Genomic DNA, 17375 nt, shown 5'->3' on the forward strand with positions numbered 1-17375 from the left:
AACACGGGCGACACAGTACAATGTCAGGAGATAGAATACCTAACACAAACCCCTTGTGCAGTGTGACATCACAAACAGAGGATTTCTGAGGTAAAATGTGACTGAAAAACACAGAGAAAAATACAAAATACGTATATCCTGTGAAATACCTATATTATCTAATAACCCTGACGCACGGAGCCCCCTCAGGTTACAGAATATAGGGATATCAGTAGGAGTGAGATACACGGAGTAGAGATCACCCAGCAGCTATATGAACACACACAGTCACATATACAATGCAGGAATTATGACAAACAATAAAACTGCACTGGACTATGTAAATGTTGATTTACTTACAGGACTAAAAGCAACACTTTAAAAAGACATTCAATACACTTTAAATGGAGCCGCTGCGGCCGTTGTAATCAATCCTTAGCTTACGTACTTTTTACCCAGTTTGCGTACAAAGCCCCGTACCGTGTATGCACTTTGTGTACAAACGCTGCGACGGTCGTACAAAGTACATGCGGTGCGTACACACACAAAGACACGCCGTGAGCACTATGCAGTTACACGTGTGACTAGATTACACTTATATAACACTAGCAGGGAAAGAGAGACACAACACCAATTTGTATTTCAAAGACTATGGCCAGTATTTACTAATATTCGTGTTTGAGTCGGTTTGTGGAGTGAATAAAATCCTTTGTTATCGGGTGCATTTTCATGCAACTTTTTGAATTGAGATACGCTAATTTACGAAGCTGTCGTCTTATTTGTTTTTGTGTTTTCCAATGTATTTTTTGGGGTCATTTACGGCCGACATTAACGTTTGCGTACGGGTTTTTATTGTTTGTACTTGTTTTTTTTTCTATGTTAAACGCGGCAGTGTTTTTTTTAGACCATTTTCACTTTTAGTTTCGGTTTTCATCCCCGTTCGTGATTGGTTGTGTTTCAGATGTAGGAGTGTCTGTGCGCAACCATATAAATACGCCCCAAACCGTCCACACCTCGTGGGTTTAGTTAGTGGTGAGGAGAGAGGTTGTGCAGTGGAGTTTGGTGAGTAGTGTTTGTTTGGAGGAGTATTTTTTGTGAGTTCTGAGTGTTGTATTGAGTGTTGTATTGTGTTTGAAAGTAGTTTTGTCATTCTTGTTGTCTTGTATTTTTTGGTTTTGTCTCAATTTTTGTCCAAGTTTTTTTTTATTTATAGTCCCTTGTCAGTGTGTGTGTGTGTGTGTGTGTGTGTGTGTGTGATTAGTGTAGTGGTAGTGGAGGAGTGTTTTGTTTGTCTTTTTTTGTGTTAATTGTTTAGCCACACAATTATGTGTGACTCAGAGGTGGCTGAGGTGAGTGAGGTGGAGGGTGTTAGTGAGGGGGAGGAGGTCGGTCAGGTGGAGGAGGTGAGTGTTAGTGAGGTTAGTGAGGTGGAGGAGGTTGGTGAGGTTGCTGCAGCAGCCTCAAGTGACAGTGATAGTGACAGTCAGACAGCTCCGCAGCCACGCACCACTACTAAGACTGGGCGTAATGTAAAGTTTAGTTATGCAGAAAATGTGGCATTGGTGCGGGAGCTGATGAAGTATCAGTGGCAGCTATTTGGGCCTGAGTCCGCCAAGGTGCCAACACGGAAGAAGACGGTGTTGTGGGCGAAAGTTGTTGCTGCTGTAAATAGTGAGGGGGTGGTGAAGCGGACGGAGGACACGTGCCGCAAACGGTACTATGACATAAAGCGACGTGTCAAGTCCAAAATGGCCAAGGAGGCGAAGTCGGCTCGCAAAACCGGTGGTGGTCCACCCTTTATTGCCACATATCTGGACTATGAGGAGCCCATGCGGACTATTATCCCTCCAGAAGTAGTGTCTGCAACCCATGTCCGGGATTCCGATCGCCCCAGGAAGGATGGTGAGCATGTGCATTTGCCTTAACATTCTATGACATTACTTCTGGCTTACTGCATGTTTTAAATGTGTGTCATGTGACGTTGCATATTACTCCCATCTTCAAGTGTGCGTCATCAAATACATTGTTTTGGGTCATGTTTCATACAAAAGTCAATGTAACGTCTTACTTGCTTGTATGTCATGTGGTTTTTGGACAGTACATTTTCCATGTGTAGTTTGGACTTGGTGTGTCATTGAATTGTCCAGCAATAATGTTTTACTTTTGCACATTGTACATTTTGAAAGTTGGACTATGGGGGTAATTCCAAGTTGATCACAGCAGGATTTTTGATAGCAATTGGGCAAAACCATGTGCACTGCAGGGGAGGCAGATATAACATGTGCAGAAAGAGTTAGATTTGGGTGGGTTATTTTATTTCTGTGCAGGGTAAATACTGGCTGCTTTATTTTTACACAGCAAATTAGATTGCAGATTGAACACACCCCACCCAAATCTAACTCTCTCTGCACATGTTATATCTGCCTCCCCTGCAGTGCACATGGTTTTGCCCAATTGCTATCAAAAATCCTGCTGCGATCAACTTGGAATTACCCCCTATGTTTTGTATTTCAGTTATCCATGTGCAATGTTTCCAAATTAGTGGTTGATATGTTAGAGGCTGGAGTAGTGCAAAGTGTCTTTGAATGCAGTTACATGTGTAATTTCATTAGTACTCAATGTAATATTGTTTAAGTCAAGGCCACTATTTGCTGGTTCATTTTGAGTCTGTATTTGTACACTGACACAACAACTGCAGACTTAGTTACCTTACTGTATTTTTTTGGCCTCATATTGTGGTAATGTGTGTTTGGAGTGCCACATCACAGACCTATTTCTATATTGCATCTGTAATTTTTTTCCTTTTATTAGAAAATGAAGCTGTGTGTGTTTTGGCGTGTTAGTGTATGTTTTTGGAATTGTGTCCTATGTCTGTGTCCTGTATATGATTCCCTGTGTTGCACTTTCCATAGTGCATATGGCTATTGGACAATGTTTTGGGTTTGATGTTGTGCTTTTTGTGTTTAATGTCCTTATTTTTAGATTCATAATAAAACATCCATTTTTTTAAGATGTAATGTTTATAAGCATAATGGGTGGATGTATTAACAATAGCATGAATATTTTTATTTTTTTGGGGGGGATTTACAGTGTTGAAAAAAAGCAGTACTGGTCGTCCTACAGTCACTCCCATCACATCTGATGATGATGACGCTGCGGAAGCAGGTATTATTTATTAACAGTTTCTTATATAGCGCACCATATTTCGTTGCGCTTTACAATTAGAGGTTAGGTTTGGTAAAGTGTCCATTGTAGTATAGGTTAGGTTTGTAAATGAATGGCTATAACAAAATGTCACTTTCAATACTAGGTCCATCCAAAGAAGTCTTAAGCAGCAGAAGGCGCACTTCTAGAACACACCACAAAAAACATCTGCCAGCAAAGAAAGCAAGGTCTGATGTCCAGGGCCAACCACAGCAGGCTACCCCGCCACGAAGATTATCTACTGTTTGTTCGGTGCCCCCACTCCAAATTTTGGACACACCTCCAAGACGCCAACCACACTCCCCTCATCTTGATTGTGAGTAACAAACTGTGATAACAATTAAAAATGTCAGATCTTTAAAAAACCATTTACTTAAACTCATTAAGTAAATACCCATCAAAATCTGCTATACTTACCCAAGTCAGTAAAACATGAAATGGAAACCTAACAAAATGGCCTTCACAACATCCAGTAAAGATATGTATGTCCACTTCAGCCATACAGTAGCACATTGTGTGGAAGATGCTGCAACAGAAACTCATGTGTAAGCTTTGCAAATAGTAAGGTTGTTAGAATCATTTACACGTGTGTTTGTCCTAACATTGCCAACTGCATACAAAAACATTACTATGTTTTGGTTGGACACACTATAAGGCAACACATTATGGATTACAATGTGTTTTTAGGCAGGAGTATGTCTGATGTACCATACAACTCATGTGTTTGCTTTCAGAATGAAGTAACCAGACACATTTGCCACAAACAGGCATATTTATGTATTTAAGTAATGAGTGATGATGTTGCTAGGCCGGATATCTGAAAGCACCAGTCCATTACATGTGTTCCATGTTTAGTGCTTTGTACCAATGTATTAAACATATGGATAAGTAATGGATAATTGTTTTTAATTTTAGCTTCTAGTCCTGGTAACAGCATCCCTCCACAACAACAGCAACACAGTGGCATGGATGACACAATCATGTTAGAAATGCATCCAGTAATCAAAGGAATCAGCCCCCCAGCACCTGTGAGTACTCCACCACAGCAAAGCACACCACCACCCCAACACAGCCCAACAACACCAGTAACACAAGGCCCTGATCAAGTGTTCTGGACCATTTGGGCTAGACAGCAGGCCACTAATGAAGATTGCCTGCATAGGCAGACCCAAATGTTTGCAAGCCTACCATCTCACCTCAGACGAATCAGCAGAAATCTGAGTAGACAAAATGAAACAAACACAAGAATTGCAAATACCATGGAAATCATGCGTGCAGACATTACACATGTCATGGGCAACTTACAGCGCATAATGGAAGAACAGCACAGACGACAGCAAAGCTATATCAACATTTTAGAAAGCAATCAAATGATCAATGAATCCATGTCCAGAATTGTAGACAATCAAAATGCTGCAACACGCGAACTCAATGCCACCCTCACTAACCTCAATGAAACACTCAGATCCCTGCAGCAACAGCAAACAATCAGCAGTTCTGGTACGACTACTCCAAATGTAACACCAGTGTCATCACCACCAAGGCGCTCCACCAGAACACGCCAACACGACAGTGGTAAAGGCAAAGGCCAGGACAAGCAACCACCCAAATAAACATTAAAAACACACACCCATTTCTTTAAAGAGAAGAGAAACAAAACACTTACCAAGTGTATGATTAACAGAATATATATAACACTTAGCTCCTTGACAATTTGTACATCATTAATTATAACTGGTACAAACAACAACAGGAATTTTGTACGCACATTTCTTCTTTATCATCTTTGTATTTTTTGGTAGCAGGAAACTGTTGTTTGAGCTGCACATAGATGTTAGCATGCAGAAAGCAGACCACTTGATTTTTTTCTAATCATTACTCTTTCTAGATTCTAATCATTCTTTGAGCCAGCAGACAGACTAATTGGCAGCCAGGAAGATTGTCTTAAGCAGGCAGAAAGAAGACCACTTGATTTTTTTCTAATCATTACTCTTTCTAGATTCTTTGAGCCAGAAGACAGACTAATTGGCAACCAGGCAGATTGTCTTAAGCAGGCAGAAAGAAGACCACTTGATTTTTTTCTAATCATTACTCTTTCTAGATTCTAATCATTCTTTTAGCCAGCAGACAGACTAATTGGCAGCCAGGCAGATTGTCTTAAGCAGGCAGAAAGAAGACCACTTGATTTTTTTCTAATCATTACTCTTTCTAGATTCTAATCATTCTTTGAGCCAGCAAACAGACTAATTGGCAGCCAGGCAGATTCATCTATGACCAATACAACTTACAATGTGAATTGTAACTGTTTTACATTTCTTCTCTAGACGAATTGACAAGAAAAACACAATTGAGCTGGCTAAAAGTGTCCTAATATGTTGGGGGTAATATTTAGATAATTCAGTCCGAAAATGACTGACATTATTGTTGTGCCATGTTTGTGTGTGTTATAAGTAAGTAATCAGATTTAAAAACATGATGCAGAAACAACAACATTTGAAATATTTGAAAGTTGAACACAAATGTGTGTAATAATGGATATATGTTGAAAAATGTGTATTGCCTTACAAATCTACAAGTTTTGGCCAGCAAACATAAGGAAATAAATTATTTTGCATGAGAGAAGTTTGTGTCCCTTTTATAGGCATCCTAATGCAGGTTAGAATGATTTGTAAGTGTCAACAAATGTAAACATGGCTGAAAAAAGCAGGTCTATTTTTTTGCTGCATTTTTTAACGAATCGCAAACAAATACGACCACAATTGAGCACTCAGAGACTAACACCCAAATACGAATGAATAGTGAATTCCCGTATTGTATGAAATAAGAGGCACGTTTGACCGATGGTCTATTCATTCGTATTTGTGTACTTTGCCGTTCAAACCATTACGAATGTACCAAACACTGCCGAGATTTGTGCTTAGTGAATTCCCGTATTGAGACTTAGAAAAAAAACCCACAAATCGGCCAAACTCGGATTTTTAGTAAATACTGGCCTATGTTGGGATCTGACCCACCAACGGTTCTTTACTAGAAGGGGGTTACAATAACAACAATACAATACAATAAGAAAATGGCTACAGTCAATGGTACATACGTTTTGGTTTCGCCTGCGCTTCCCGGTCCGGTCCTCAATCATCAAGGTTGATGATCTTCAGAGATTGAGAGAGTGACCTGGCCTGCAGCTGGCTATTTATACATTTGTCCAAAACCTAACACAATGGGAACTGTAATCTCTTTATCCATTGGACACAGGGATGGACATTTACAGTACAGGAGAGGTCATAGGTCAGTTTGAATAGGTGGGCGATGTCTGTTCCAGGTGCACTTGCAGATGGTCTCCTCTGGGTTCCCGCCGCATATCAAGTGTACAGTAAATACAGTTAATATTTATATTCTGATCCTGCACATAACTATTTGCAGGAGCGTGCGATCTTCTGCAAACTAACACCGGAATATTGCTCTTAAAATACCCTATAGCTGGATACCAAACACCTCCTTATAACCTAGTTCTGTCTCCTCCTGTCCTGTAAAGGTGAATCCCTTTGTTCTTATACCATTTAAACATGTGTAACTCACTGGTGTGGTGCAGGGAGACTATGTGTACATTGTGCACTATTTGGATGAAATATGTAATGTGTTTTATGGCTTTTCCATGCGATTACAAACACTACCGAAAGTACTCATACCACACGCTAATATGCAGGACCGCGGGAGCGACCATACGCAAATTGCGAATATGCGCGTGCACGGCAGAGCAAGTACGCGTACGGAGGCCATCTGTGTGTAGTTTGTACGTGATGTGTGTACTGCAATATTTTTCGACTTCGACAGTCCACCCTTTGGCAGTCATCAATAACTGCCACTAACTAATCAATAAACAGAAAAATATTACCTATACAATATATACAGAAGCTTGGATGATCGGGGGAGAGTTGTAGGTGGGAAATGCATGACCTAGTGGGATAGTAAAAAACATGTATGTATGAATCAATGTCTGAGGGGCATGTATCATCGTGCCGTATATGTTCTAAATAAGCTTTGAGGTATTGCGAAGTATACACTAAATCCTTCTCATCCCGTATTAAGGGTCTGTAAATGGGCAAACAAACACTACCAAGCTCTTTTCGGCTTCTTATTCCAACAAATGGGGAGCACATTTAGTTGATGATACATGGAGGGGGAACATATGTGAGTGCTAGTACATGTGTATAACACCTGTCAACTATGTGTGCCATTAACTGGAGGTTGCAGAGATGAATAGAAGACACATATATAAAAAAAATACATTCACATAAACATTTTGGGTAGGGTTGACGTCTTTTTCGGTTGGATGCATCTGGGCAGAGGGGGAGACAGAGAAAAACGGGTAAAAGAAACAGGCAATGAAATTCATTTTTACAATCCTTATCATATCACAGTTTCTATTGAGGGGTCATAAATTAAATCTGCTGCTGTAACAGCGCCCTCACTCCTTAGACTCATCAAATTTGTGCTGCACTTGCGTCGCGTTAGAATTTGAACACACCTGAATATCAGACCAATAATTATGATGATTCCCAGGATACAAAGGAGAAACTTCCCCACACTCATAATGACATTCTGTGCCCACTCTCCTAACCCTGAGAACCATTTGCGTGGGTTCAACCATGAGACCCAGCCAGTCAGTTCATTACCCACAGTCGCTAAGGTAAGGTTGTGCTTCCTCCTGAACTCCCACTAAAACTGTAAGATCTCGTCCATCTTCTGATTGATGATCTCCGTGGGGTCGTCAGTGCTATTCATGATATACGTACAACACTTCACGCCATATTGAGTTGCCAGGGTAACACAGTACCCACCTGTCACGGCTGTAACATAATTAAGGACCATCCTGTGCTGGATCAGTTCCTTCTTGTAGGCTTGTAACTCCCTTCCCGTATACCTGAAGGCGTCATCATACATTTCGGTGATATTGTCTATCAAGTTCGCTAGCGCATGGATGTACCTATAATTTATAGTTCCTCTGGCAGTACGGGTGAAATCTAATGCGAGAAGGAACTGAATCCCGGTGGATTCATGGATCAAATCAGAGGCTGCGTACTCTGCCCTATCTATGAGGTGTCTCTTGATGATGTGTTCATAGTGGGTATGAGTATAAGGAGTCTGAGCACTGCGGTGAACGTCTTTCATTTTATCGTGGGTTATGGTCATGACCTCTGGTAGTACTCTCCCAATATAACACAATTCCTCAGAGCTCGGAGTAAGCCACTTGTACGCTTTCCTCCCACATATGAAATAGGCATCATCTAGGAGAACATAGGGGACAAAATGTAACATCACCATATTGAAAACTTTCCATGTGAAGAAACCAATCCCTAGTTCTCTTATCTGCTCAGTACAAGTATCAGGCTGGATGATATGGGCACAATACCCTGATGATACTTTTCCAACCCACATGGTCTTGCTTCCACGGGTATACCTATACCGAAAATACCTCCCACTGTTGGCTATCTGGCGTACAAGTTCAGAGTCAATAGGAATCCTATCAGCTCTGTGTGAAAAAGTAATTGTCTGGTTATTCCAAGTCACTTCCCAATTTCCGGGTTTTCGGTAATTGGAAATATTGAAACACAACAGGGACCTATCTACATTGTACTGGTGGAGCTTCAAGTTAGGGGGCCTAGAGATATTGAATTTCTTGTCCACCGGTCTCCCACCCCATAATTCGAGTACCTCATCTATTGATAAAGGGTATGGTACTAATCCTGATTTACTCTGTCCTTGAGGTACCTGTGAGCACACCCAACATTCTGTCTGGTTTAAGACCTTACCCACTAGTGAGTGGTAATCACTCAACGGATGTCGGTCCATGTCGATATTAATGTTGGACTGACATCTCTGGATGCACCCATCTTCAACTATGTTCTCACAATTCCTACAAATACAATATTCATCAGACAATAACCCTTCACCTCCGAGCTCCATGACTACCCGAGGGCTTACTGATACCAGCCTTTACTCGAGTGATGTGCTGCTCCTGCGATCCTACAAATTCGTACTCGCCTTCAGAACCCATTCCAGATCCCCGCTCGACCTCTCTGGGACCCTCACCAAAACAAATTGTCCTGATCAAAATCAGAATTACTAGCAGAACCCGAAACGCAGTCTCTTGTGATAGATCCATTTCGTTAGGGGAAAGAAGGAAAATAAGGAGGAGAAAAGAAAGGAAAATGCAGGGGGGGGGGGTGAAAAAAGAAAATGGTGCAACAACTGCCTTGGTCTTGTTGCTCTCCGTGCTCAGGTGCCTTTCAACAGTCCTGCCTCTCAACTTTCCCGGAACAAACACTCTAGTGATACGAGGTTCTCTTCACCTTGCTCTTTGACACGAGTTCTCTCCGGGTCAGCGACCTTCTTGCAGTGGGACGAGTGGACCCAAGTCTCTCTTTCGGCGACCTTTAGTGCTGTCGTGCTGGTTAACAAGACTTGGTATGGTCCTTCCCACCTGTCTATGAGGCAACCTGAGCGTAAGAAATCATCACATAATCCCCAGGCTCAATGTCATGACAATTACTGTTCGGTAGGTCAGGAATCACCAGCTTTAGATTTCTTTGTTGATTTCTCAGCTGTCGGCTCATCCTAGCCAAATATTTCACAGTTATTTCATTATTGCATTTCAAATCATCCTGGGGGTCTATCATTACATGAGGTTGTCAACCAAAAAGAATTTCAAAGGGTGATAAGTTAAACAGAGACCTGGGAGTGGTTCTGATGCTGTACAACACTAGTGGAAAAGCTTCTGGCCACAGCAATCCAGTTTCAGCTATCACTCTGCTCAGCTTGTTCTTAATAGTGCTGTTCACTCTCTCTACCTTCGCACTCGCCTGTGGTCGGTACGGAGTATGTAGCTTGTTATTAATTCCCATCAGTTTGGACATGACCTGAAAGACTTCACCTGTAAAATGGGTACCCCTGTCACTCTCAATCACTCTAGGGATACCATATCTACACACAAATTCCTGCACAATTTTCTTTGCAGTGAACGTAGCAGTATTTGTGGCAGCAGGGAACGCTTCTACCCAGTTGGAAAACACATCAATACATACTAACACATATTTCAAATTCCTAAAGGGTGGTAACTGTATGAAATCGATTTGTACAGTATTACCAGAAAAGGTCCGTCTGTCAGAGGGATATGGGATGGCTCTATTGGTATTGTCTTACCAATATTCTTCCTCAACCAAGTAAAACATGTCATTACTCTCTTACCTGCATGAGAAGAGAATCCTGGCGCACACCAGTAGGCTCTTACCAGCTTGCACATACCCTCTTTGCCCAGATGAGTCAGACCGTGTGCCGCCTCAGCTAGACTTGGAAGATATGCTCTGGGGGCCACTGGCTTACCGTGTCCACCTGTCCAAAGTCCTGAGGACGCCTGACCATACCCCTTCGATTTCCAGACCGCCTTTTCCTGTAGGGAACACAAATTTTGCATTTCAATTAGCTGTTGTGCGTTGACAGTGTTAAATGTCATCAGTGATGTGATGTTCGTCTGCATGAGGGTGCTTGCTGCTGATTTAGCAGCTTCATCTGCCCGGCTGTTACCAAGTGAAATTGCGTCTTGGTTGTAAGTGTGTGCTTTGCACTTGATAACAGCCACTCTGTCTGGTTCCTGTATTCCTGTCAAAAGCCTTTTGATGTGGGACGCATGCGCTACAGGTGTGCCATCTGCCGTCATGAAATTTCTGAGGTGCCACAGGGCCCCAAAATCATGCACCACTCCAAAGGCATACCTAGTGTCTGTGTATATATTAGCTGACTTACTCTTGGCCAATTCACATGCTCTGGTTAGGGCGACCAGCTCAGCAACTTGTGCTGAGTGCGGTGGGCCAAGGGGTTTAGCTTCTATGATACCTTCGTCATCTACAACTGCATATCCAGTACACAAGTCTCCTGATTCCGTCTGTCTGTGGCAACTACCATCAGTGTAGAAGGTAAAGTCTACTCCTTGCAGTGGGTTGTCACTGATGTCAAGTCTCGCAGTGAAAGTTATTGTATTCCATACAATCATGTGTATCAGTTTCTGCACTAAATCCTCCTTCACCATCATTCTCATCCTCCACCCTTAGTGCCTGTCCAGGCACACTTGGCAAGTAAGTTGCAGGATTTAGTGAGCTGCATCTCTTAATGGTGATGTTTACAGGGGCCATCAGTGATAATTCCCACTTTGTAAACCGAGCAGATGAGACATGTCTGGTTTGGGCAGAGTTTAGTAAGGCTGATACTGCATGAGGTGTATGGATGGTCAAGTCGTGTCCTAACACTACGTCCTCGCTTTTACTTACCAGCAAAGCTATTGCTGCAACACTTTGCAAGCAAGTGGGGAGAGACCGTGCTACAGTGTACAACTGTGCACTGTAGTAAGCTACCGGTCTGCTGGCATCACCATGTCACTGTGTTAAGACTCCTGCCACGCACCCAGCACTTTCAGTACCGTACAATTCGAAGGGCTTCTCATAATCTGGCATACCTAATGCAGGTGCTTGCGATAGACACTGTTTGAGTCTCTCAAACGCCAGTTTGGACTCATCTGTGTGAAAGATCCGTTACGGTTTGATCGAAGAGACCATTTCTTGCAAAGGTAAAGCCAGTATAGAGAATCCTGGAATCCAGTTTTGACAGTACCCACACATTCCAAGGAAAGTGCGGATCTGTTGCTGAGTTTGTGGCAGAGTCATGTCGCGAATCGCCTGTATTCTATCAGCAGTGAGGTGTCTAAGTCCTTGTGTCAAGCAATGTCCCAAATATTTGACCCTGGTCCGGCACAACTGCAACTTATCCTTTGAAACCTTGTGTCCTGTATGGGAAAGATGAAACAGAAGCTGTTTCGTATCTTTCAAGGACGATTCGAGTGAGTCAGAACACAATAAGTCATCGACATACTGTATTAGCACTGATCCACTCTCAGGTTGAAAGGATTGTAAACAGTCATGTAAGGCCTGGGAGAAAATACTTGGGCTGTCAATGAAACCTTGGGGGAGACGAGTCCAGGTGTACTGTACTCCCCTGTACATAAAGGCAAAGAGGTATTGGCTGTCAGGGTGAAGAGGGACAGAAAAGAAAGCAGAACATAGGTCAATGACAGTGAAGAATTTTGGTGTAGAGGGAATTTGCATGAGGATGACAGCTGTATTGGGCACTACGGGGAATTGGCTCTCAACTATTTTGTTTATCCCCCTTAGATCCTGCACTAGCCTGTAACCCCTCCCCCCACTCTTTTTCACAGGGAAGATGGGACTATTGGCGGTGCTGGACGTCCTGACTAGGATGCCCTGCTGTAGGAGCCGCTCTATGACGGGGTACACTCCTAATTCTACCTTTGGCTTCAGAGGATACTGAGGGATTTTTGGAGCTATCCTACCATCTTTTACTTGTACTGCTACTGGAGCTACATTCGCCATCAATCCAGTGTCCTGTCCATCTTTGGTCCAAAGGGAACCCAGTATTTGCGAGATCATTTCCTCTACCTTTGATGGACACGTGTCTATAACAGTAGAATGCGATATTAGCCTTTGAGGGGTGTCTAGTATATCTTGCACTTCTTGAGCATGGTTCTCAGGTATATCCAAGAAGACACCCTCAGGAGTACAGTATATGACACACCGCATTTTACACAATAAGTCTCTGCTGAGTAGATTAGTCAGAGCCGATGCAGCCAACAGAAAAGAATGTTTGGTTTACAAGGGCCCTATCGTAATCTCTGCAGGTCTACTCAAAGGGTATTGTTGCACCGTTCCTGTTACTCCCATTGCCGAAATCGTTTTACCCGTGGTTTTTACACCTGATGTGGAAATCAACACTGATCTGGCCGCCCCTGTATCTACAAGGAAAGGTAATGGTACACCAGCTACATCAACCATGACCTCAGGTGCACTACCAAGGCTAGCAATCAACTTCACTGGCTGCAGACTACAGGTGTGGCCCAAACCCTATTGTGTAGTGGGACCCTCCCGCAGCGCATTGGCAGCTACAATATGTGAGGGGGGTAGCTGTGATTTTTCGGAGGCCTGCCAGTCCCTCCTTGGTGGGTCCCTCCTTGGTGGGTACCTCCTTGTTTCCCCTCTATGTGGCTAATAATCTCTTCTATATGGTCCCTGATCCCAATTATGTGAATTGTAGTATGGCTCGTATTCAGGTCTAGGGCGTCTGTATACGTTATGTGTCCCTTTATTCCTACAGTCCCTTGCAAAATGTCCTTCCTTATTACAATAGAAGCATACAATTGACCGTGACTTACCATCAGGGGTCTGGGGTTTTGGCTGATGAGACTTTCCTGTAAGAGCCTGTATACTCACCGTCATCAGCTTATCCCGTTGCGACTCTCTGTGCTTACTGATGTTCCGATTGTGCTCAACAGCGGACTCTCTCAATGCAGCCACGAGATACCTCTCCGATTTGGTAGAAAGGTTTGCACCCTTGTCCTCAGTGCCTCATTTAACCCGTCCATTAATACAGAAACAGCTACCTCCCTATGATGTGCATTATCCTTAATATCCTCGATCCCAGTGTATCTAGCTATTTCCTGCAGTGCTCGATGAAAATATTCAGATGCCATTTCACCTTCCTTTTGTCTTATGGAGAAGATTTTTTTCCATTTAACAACAGTAGGGAAATACACTCCTAATTGCAGGTGGATTTGCCGTACATTCTCCTGATTGTATTCATCAGTGAGAGGTACCTCTGCATCTAACTTACAATCCGTTATGGATTTCGGGATGTCAATATTTGAGGGTAAACACACCCATAGCACTGTTCGACAATCTTTATTTGTGGGCTCGTGGACGTTACCTAACTCTTTAATGAACCTCTGGCATCCGACTAGATCTTTTCTGGGATCGGGAAATTCTGACATAATTGACCTTAACTCTGCCCAGGACCAGGGACAATGCATGGCAATGTTCCTGATGGGAGTCACCCCCTGAGTGTCAGTTTTCCCGTTGGGAACTGCAATCACCCTGACAGGATTTAATTCAACTACATCATTCTTGCTTGACTCTATAATGTGGGGAGCTATTGTCTCTGCATAGTGTATGGTGCCGTACTTCCCTGAGGATACGACCTCACTTATCCCTCCACTAGGGGGCATTGCTACAACTCTTGGTGGTTGGGCCATGCCCACCTGGGTGTCCTGTATGGTGGCTGCTATAGAGAGTGCCGATATCGTGCTTGGCTCATCTTCCTGCTCACAGTCCTGAGGAAAATTTAGAACGGGAAACAACTGGCAAGGGTTAAGGTTAGGGTTAACACATTTATCAATCATTTTCCTATCCTTTACTGATGTACCATTGTTTGTAGCCAATTTCTCCCCATCAATATATGGTGGTGGTGCGCTCGCAATTGCTTTCCCGCTAGATTTGGAACTTGCTGTGCATGCCAGTTCCTTTTGCATCGCCCCCTCTTGCTGCCGCAGGTTCAATTTGTATATCTGACCCTTTGTTTTCTGGATTTAATCAGACATACTTTAATCCTTATGTTCTGTAACACTTCTGATTCAAAGCTACCAACCTTTGGGAATGGGGCCCTATCTTCCGCAGTCATACGTACCCACTCATTGCAAAAAGCCTCTGTGTGTGAACCATATTTTTCACTCATAATAAACCTTGCTGACCCTTTCAGACGCAATTCTGACCTTCTTGGTCCCAACTCTTCTGCCTGAACCCTAGCTACCAAACGCCCACTGCTTGTGCAATTGGATCCCTTCGCGGACTTTTTGCCTATAAACGCAATCCCCAAATGCACAATATAATAGACAGTGAAAGACACCTAACGCTTTCACTCGCTCCTTCTCCGCTGACGTACCACAACTCACTCCAATAGTGAACACCGCGTACCCAGTGAGGCCCTAACTGGCTTCTATTCACTGGAAGTTTTTAGGATTAACTTACCTCTTCCAGCGAATATCCACCGTTGAAGGTTTTCCTGAGAGAGACCAGCGAAAACTTCCCTTTTTGACTTACACAAATCACGCTTTCGTATGCTCTAAGCAGCGATAATACCATGATTTTACGCAAAAGCTTGTAAAAGGGATATCAAGTTGCACTATGTATCGCACCCACAAACATGCGGTCCAATCGCACAGCGTATAGGTACTTGTTACCTATCCGCCCTACGATCACTGGAATCGAATCACAAGCTGCGAAACCTCAGCCGGAGCGTAATACAAAACCTTTAAACTTCAATTCACAATTTTATACTTCTGCACAATGCACAATCCTATATTACGCTCCTCTACAAATCTCTTCACGATTTGCGTATTACCTTTACCTTTATTAACGTGAATCAGCCGCCTCACGCCACCAAGTCTCCACTCACTTGGTGTACCCACGGGACCCAAATTTCCGGGGTTCAAATCCTCTCACTCCACTTTCACTCACTCAAATACACCTTATTTTTCTTTTCTGTACATAAAATATTTTACTATTTTAAAGTAACCTGCTTTTAAAACCGGATAGTTATGTGCTATTGTATTAAATGTCTACTATCCCACCTTAATTGAACAAATATCGTGTGCTTTGAACTTAGCGTCCGTATTCCTATGCAACGTTGCGTAAACACGCAACCAGCGTGCCTTTTACCCTACGAGTGCTCTCCTGTACTTTGTCCGGACCACGTGTACAAACGTGCATCTGAAATAAAACAAATCACACAATCTCTATAAATGTGAGCAATGCAAACTATAATTACTCACTGAATACTCCCCACACTTGTTCCGTATAACCCTTTACGACTGGGCCAGAACTGCGTTTTGTGTTTTCTTATAATTACACCCTTAAATACATTTATTTCAAATTTATCTATATAGCAAACAAATGTATCTGATTTCACACAGGTTTAAGAATGATTACTACCCTATGGCAACAATGTATGGGAGAGTCTGCAAACTATTGGTACGCTTTGTGTACGCTCTTGGCTCCAAAATTACACAGACTTTTAAATAGCTTTTTTCCTGTTTACCTCCGGGCTCTATCAGCACCTCTATAGACCAGACAGAGCAGACGCAATCTAATCAGCACACAAATAGGGTTTTTAGAACATCCAACAACCAGGAAAAGGTTTAACGTAGATATCTTTCCACCCTTTGCTGATAGATAAAAGTCTGCTATGACCTGCTAGCCTTTGAGTATGTGAAAAAAACGAATTGAGCTCCCAATTGTAAATGTTGATTTACTTACAGGACTAAAAGCAACACTTTAAAAAGACATTCAATACACTTTAAAGGGAGCCACTGCGGCCGCTGTAATCAATCCTTAGCTTACGTACTTTTTACCCAGTTTGCGTACAAAGCCCCGTACCGTGTACGCACTTTGTGTACAAACGCCACGATGGTCGTACAAAGTACACGCGGTGCGTACACACACAAAGACACGCCGTGAGCACTTTGCAGCTACACGTGTGACTAGATTACACTTATATAACACTAGCAGGGAAAGAGACACCAATTTGTATTTCAAAGACTATGTTGGGATCTGACCCACCAATGGTTCTTTACTAGCAGGGGGTTACAATAACAACAATACAATACTATAAGAAAATGGCTACAGTCAATGGTACGTACGTTTTGGTTTCGCCTGCGCTTCCCGGTCCGGTCCTCAATCAAGGTTGATGATCTTCAGAGATTGAGTGAGTGACCTGGCCTGCAGCTAGCTATTTATACATTTGTCCAAAACCTAACACAATGAGAACTGTAATCTCTTTATCCATTGGACACAGGGATGGTCATTTACAGTACAGGAGAGGTCATAGGTCAGTTTGAATAGGTGGGCGATGTCTGTTCCAGGTGCACTTGCAGATGGTCTCCTCTGGGTTCCCGCCGCATATCAAGTGTACAGTAAATACAGTTAATATTTATATTCTGCTCCTGCGCATAACTATTCGCAGGAGCGTGCGATCTTCTGCAAACTAACACCGGAATATTGCTCTTAAAATACCCTACAGCTGGATAGCAAACACCTCCTTATAACCTAGTTCTGTCCCCTCCTGTCCTGTAAAGTTGAATCCCTTTGTTCTTATACCATTTAAACATGTGTAACTCACTGGTGTGGTGCAGGGAGACTATGTATACATTGTGCACTATTTGGATGAAATATGTAATGTGTTTTTATGGCTTTTCCATGCGATTACAAACACTACCGTAATTACTCATACCACGCAGGACG

This window comes from Pseudophryne corroboree, chromosome 10 (assembly GCF_028390025.1).
Source record: "Pseudophryne corroboree isolate aPseCor3 chromosome 10, aPseCor3.hap2, whole genome shotgun sequence".
Taxonomy (NCBI): domain Eukaryota; kingdom Metazoa; phylum Chordata; class Amphibia; order Anura; family Myobatrachidae; genus Pseudophryne; species Pseudophryne corroboree.